The following is a 6,539-nucleotide window of genomic DNA, read 5'->3' on the forward strand; positions in this document are numbered from 1 at the left end:
GAACCGCTTTGGAACTTGCAACGCTTACTAAGTTCAGTTATTTGTCAAATTTGTCCTGCATTTTGGGGGGCCCCTGTCATTGGGGGCCCTGTGCCACTGCATGATTTGTTTCACAGTGAATCCACCACTGCCATGGCTCCATTGCTAGAGGACAGAAAGCAGAGCAGCACAGGACTTCCTTCCCCTTGAAGAAGAGCAGAGCCCTGGGGGGGGGGGTGTCTCTGGTGCTTTTTACTTAATGGGAATGGGATCAAGGAACATAGCAGTCCAGATGTTGAAGAGACTTTTGGAGGTCCATGGTAGGAGAAGAGGAGGGTATGGCTTCAGAAGTGTTTTCCCATGCTGAACTCTTTATTTTGTTTACATTGATGCTTTGTACCTTCAGCACTGATATGAACTGGAGCATGGCAGAAATTTTCCAAGAAGTTGAGGGGTAGCAGTGGGGCCCCCCTGCATGCTTGGTGACGGACCCAGAAGTGGTATGGAAGTACTTCTGGTCCACTTCTGGGTTTGCCGCCGAGCATGCAGGGGGGCTCCCCCACGCTCCTGTGGGACGCTCCATCCGCCCCAGCATCACAGTGCTCACAAGCTGTGCCTGGTACCTTGAGGTATGTAGAAATAACATTTAAATCTTTGTCTATGTCCAAATCGCTGATTCTCCAAATCAGCATCAAATCTTCAGATTCAGCCAATTAATCGAATCACTGTTCCCGATTTGGGCCGAATCTGAATCCGAATCGAATACGGCCCGTTTCGTACACCCCTACTATAAACTAATAACTACAATAACAACAATAGCAACAGCAACAACAGCAAGAATAAAAATCTTCTTTCTGTGTCTCCCAGAAGGTGTCTCTAAAGCTGCTCTTGTGTTATTAATATAAAAACAATTCTGCTGGGTTGGTTTTCCAAATGTCAGCCCCGATGCTAGCATTTCCTTTGCAACAAGGGGAAGAGGGATCAGATGGTTTGTTTTTTGCCAAAGAGCCCAGGCTTCTCTTGCTGCCAGCTGCTCACATTCCACAGCGGGATGTAGGAAGTGGCTGTTGAATGTTCTATAGTTTGTCATCACTCTTGCCACATTCGCAACAAAATGACCTGACTCTTAATAGACATGCTAGTGATTTTTCAACCTGCGACTTGCTCAACTCCAAAGTGAGCAAGTAGTGCTCCTAGAGTGATCTGCTCCTTTCAAGCTGGAAATAAACCAAAGGAACTGCTCTGTTGGGACAAAGGATGCACTTTCCCACTGCAGCTATGTCACGGTGTGACATGAGGGCTCTTCAGTCTTGTTGTTACTAACTCTCTAGCTGAAGGCAAAGCAAACAATGGTGTTGGCAATATGTGCAGGATAGAACTCAGAGGTGTGAGCCAGGGCTCACAGTCTTTCAAATGTCCCCTTCAGTCTGTCTTTAATCATAGTGGGGGTTGCACTATAACAGTACCATGGGAAAAAGAAACATATCATAAAGGAAAACAACCTCCTCATTTAGATGGGATGTTACAAAACCAACACTTTTTTTCACTGAGTAGATGACAGACACATGGAGCTCAACCACAGAGCAAGAAGTCCGTTACAATATCCAAATGTGTGCAAGTACCAGTTTCTTTTCCCGCTCAGAATTATAATGAGGTGCTCGTTTTTAATGATTGTACTTGATTGCTCTGCAATATGTACAGTAACAGTTCCTTCTACTGCTCTGTGGCCTGCTCCACTAACAATCCTAACGCTCCCTTCGCATTCCTCCCCACCAACCCCTCACCCAGTGGATGCTTTTGTCTGATTCTTGATGGTGACTGATTCCTTTCAAACTAGACTTGGAAGAATACTTGGCAATGTGCAACGGGCCTGTTCAGAATTGGCAGGGAGATGAACTTGAAGGTCTGCGTGGTTTCTGACTTCCAATTCTCTCTATCGCTTTCCTGTCACACCACACTAATTCAGTTCCAAGAACGGTGGTTACAGAAGGCAGATGGTGAGCAGTCAACATAGGCCAATCTGGGAAAGTGGCAACCAGAACCTTCCTTTGGGCAAGAAACGCCTCCTTGTCCTTCTGTGCTTTGTGCTGAATTTTCTAGCACAAGTCAGGATCCTGCAAAATCCTCAGGCCAGTGACTACAGAGTAGCTGTGGCATATTGGGAGGGGAAAGGTGCAGAAAAGTGGTGTCAGGCTCTTCCTGTCTTTGGCAGCCTGCCTGGTGAGTTAACATGAAGCAGAGAACCTAGAAGCCATAGGAGCCATCTGAAGTGCCCAGAGTGTAGCCCTTAGGGCTTCCTGGATCCCAGTTCCATTGTAGGCTGGCTGTCAAGTGTCTGGAGAGGGAGAGGCTGGTCACCCTGGATTCAGGCTTTCAGCTCAGCTGGGGTTTCCAGGCTTCTAGGCTTTCTGATAGTCTGCAGCTCACCAAACCGGATGATGGGGGGAGACTGGAAGCCCTAGGCATGCCAGCTCTTAAATTCTTAGGCTCATTTTATTATGCCAGCTTGAGCTTCCAGGGTCTACAGCAGGGCCACCTGTCAGGTGAACCTTCCTGGAGCTGTACCTCCATTTTCTTTCTTAGATAATTAAAAAAGTTTTGCTCCCAATCAAAACAAGATTTCAAAATATCAAACCCTTAAGAAAACAGAATGGTCTTTCTCTGTCCCATTCTGGATCGCATATGTGAGAAAGGCAGGACTGATTATTTTCACTGTACCATTCATCATCATTATTCCAGTGAGGACAGTTCCAGCACTTCTTCCTTGTGTACAATAATCTGACATTTTGCAGTGAGTGTCTCGCATGTGTCTTCTGAATCTCCATTAAACATTTTTTGCTGTATCTTGTAGTCAAGGAACAGCAGGAGGGCAAAAGTAGAACTTGCAAAGTTATGAGAGCAGCAGGAGATTAAAGACGGCAGAGGGAAAGAATCCTTTCATTCAAATTCAGGGAGGAGCCTTTCATCAGACTGCCTTTAACTGAAATAAGAGAGACTGGAGCACAGACTTGAAGCCAAGCAAAACACTGAAAGCAATGGAACCACTACAACAATGGGGAGGATATTTAGCAACATACATGACATTAGAACATCAGAGTTGCAAGTTATGCACGCACACAAAATGTATTTAATACTTAGAAGCAGTTGAAAAGTGCCGTAACCTTCAGCTAACCCCCAGAATGTGAAATCAGACACAGCTTACATTTTCTTTGAAAGAACAGCTCATGAGGCAAATGGTATAAGAGAATGTACAGTATTTATTTATTTGAAATGGTTACTCGGGCAGAAACTAAGCCTAGGACTATATAATACCAAACACATGCCATTTAACAGTTCCATATGAAAGGTGACCTGTGCAGCTTCCAAATGCATCATTAGAACAGAGTGTACTGCAGTGCGTGAGCAGAATAGTATATCCACAGACAACATGAAACTGTTTCCATTAACCAAGAATAATGCTTATAATTTTCTTTTTAGCATTAGCACTCACCAGTCTAACAAGTACATGACAATGTTGACCGAGAGAGACCCAATTTTTCTCTCGCTCAAGCTATGTCTATGTTCTATGGAAAAAGAAGACCATTCACAGATTACACTGAATACAATGCAACCAAAGAAAGCTCAGCCATATATGATGGCATTTCCTTTTTTATCCGATTCCCTCTTATTGCCTTGGATTCTTCCCTGAACTGAGATCATCTCTGTACAAGGGCTGCTGGTTGTGGTGAAAAGGAGAATCATGGAGCTATTTGCATTTCTCAGTAACAATCCACAAGCCTTGACCCAGGCATAGGATAAAGTCACTCAAGTGTCTTCTAACTCTTGTATGAATGTAGATTGGCTTCAGGAACTAACTTATATAGGTATAAGTGAGCTCGGAATCTGGTTCCATATTTTCAGCCAATCCCAGCATTCCTCTGTATTTTCTTGTCTGTGTTTCTGTATAACAATATATTATGCATGCTATGTTAGTCCTGATTAAAACATTAGGGAGGAAGGAGAAATCCCGAGCGCTTGAAGAAGCAGCAGGCAGGTAGTACATTTGGTCCTGGCTAGTCTGCTGTCATGCAAAGGTGCTGGCATTATATGCGTGAAAACTTTAAAGGCAGCTGGAAATTATAGCTGGAACATGTTCTTGGCAGTGCTGGGATAGTTATTTACATTTTTCAGAGGTCCACCAAGCTGAAGAATGTTGATAAAGAACATTGTAGTTGTTTTAAAGGTCCAGGAGGAAAGGAGGTTTTGATTTTTTCAGGTCAACAGCCAACATGGGACTTTGGGGTGATGTTGTCTTGGTTCTGTTTGGCTTTTTAATAGCCACAAGAGGACAATGCAGTACACGGCACCATATCTAAAATGCAGTAGGCCAGGGCTGACATACCATTTGCTCTCAGCTAAGATGGGATAATGACCTGGGACAGCTGTAGCATTGAATTTCTCCACTGGTGTAAATAATGTTTCCTTCCCTTCAATAGGAAGTTATTCACACCTGGCACCCAGAGCCTGCGGGCTACTACAAGGGTGTCCTTCACACGACACATCATTTTTGCTTCAGAAAGTCAATTATTTGACTTAGCATTTCTGGGACTGAAATCTTGTTTCGGGAGTGTTTCCTTCTCAGCCATCAAAACTGCATTTCCAGATTATTTTGGAGACATAGCAATACATCTAGGAGGTCATGAACAGACACGCACAACTGTCAAAACAGCTTGTACTCCTGGGCTGAGTGAGTGGACCACAGGCATTTCTGACTATGTTTTGGAAAGGAGTTGTGTCAAGGATTTTGATTCTAGGCCACTAAGGCTCTGTCTACACAGTAAATTCACTATACTCTAAAGCATAGTGGCACACTGCCCTGCTCTGGATGGGCTGTGTACACATATTCCTTCATGTGGGTTAATTATACTGCTGACTGACAGCCCATTAGTCTACTCCACACTAAGGAACTCACCAGCTGTGTTGCATGGACAAGGTTACATGGCTTTCAGTTTAGGAAGTAATCTGCTTGGAGCAACACAATGTGTCTAAGGATGCTGCTCCAGAAAATGGTAAATTTACCATTAGACAGACGTGGCCATAGTGGCTTTGAGAAAGTGGGGTCTTAAGGTGGTGGAGGGGCATTGCAAGATAGAACATTCTCTCCATCACAAACTTCTGAAGTAGGGAGCAGTATGGGTTTTTCTTTCCTCCCTAATGCAAAATCTTTAGGGTCAATTTTGAAATTAGAAGAGATTATTAAAAACACCATTTTTCTTTTTTTTGTAGTAATTTTCATGTAGTCTTGTGACAACTAAGGCTGCTCCTTGCCAGCACATAATGAAGTCAGCTGGTGTTTGTGCTGAAGAGAATGGGAGGGGCTTCCCTTCAATTCATCATGTTAGATTAAGCAAATCATATGGCAAGCTACCAAGGGTATGAGATCAGACTCCATTGTGGATCTGCTTATTTAAAAGGTTGAAATGCTGAATCTACTTATGAAGTTAACTAGCTAAGGAGGGAACCAGCCCTGAGATTCTGGGGGCTGGTGCCAACTGTTCTTAGGTGTTTGTAATGCACCAAGCAAGGTGAAGTCCTGAATTCTGACTGAGGCTCTGGCACACCACTGAGATATTGATAACTCCTGATGGTAGCTGCAAGGCCCACTTGTGTTAAATTTAAAAAACCCCAAAAAAACAGTTTAGAGTTGTGCAAAATGTTCCCCTGAAAGCTTGATCAACTTAGCTCTTCCAAACATTTGACTCAACCTGCACACAAATCTATGATCCTTTTTTCCCTTTTCAGTTAAACAGGAAAACAAAGCTAATGAATCAGCTCCATTTCAGGAATCCTGTTAGGAGAAGACCTGTTAGGAGATGGCTTCTCTTCCAACTGGCAGATTTACAATAGGATGCTAAACTATGAGGAATTACTTTCAGTTAACAGGGAGCTTTAATTTCCCATGGGTAAACTCTCTTAGATACAGTTTATACATGCTTTCCAGACATTCTTTACCATATACAATCAGACATTTCTACAATTGGTGCTTATCCTTCAGTTTACATGCCTATTTGTAGCTGGTGTGTATTCCTTTGACACCATATATCAGGCTTAAATATACTATATATAGGGTGTGTCTACATGTCACCGTATGGTGACAATGCTATGGTGCCATGCTTTAGTATTTCCAAAGGAAGTACTAAAGCACGGCACAGTACAGATGGTTACTGCACTGTGCGTGCAGCATATGGGTAGATCTTGCTGCTACATAGCTATAATGATGTGCTATACCTGGGGAGCACACCACTCCAGTGATATAACTGGCAATCACATATAGGCATGTGTGATCACTTCATCACTATAGCATGCTGTACAGCAGCGTAGCATATCGCTATGTCACCGTAGGGCCATGTGTAGATGCACCTATATATACAGTGGTTCCAAAAAGGCAGTAATAAAATATACCTTTCGGTTCCTTGTGGTAGTGTTGGAGTGATGTAGCTGTGATGGGCCAGGAAATATGTGAAAGGCAAGGACTTTGGAGTGGACGTGGGGGGTAATATCTTTTATTGGACCAATGATAT

The sequence above is a fragment of the Alligator sinensis genome, unplaced genomic scaffold, assembly GCF_000455745.1.
Source record: "Alligator sinensis unplaced genomic scaffold, ASM45574v1 scaffold682_1, whole genome shotgun sequence".
In the NCBI taxonomy this organism is placed as follows: domain Eukaryota; kingdom Metazoa; phylum Chordata; order Crocodylia; family Alligatoridae; genus Alligator; species Alligator sinensis.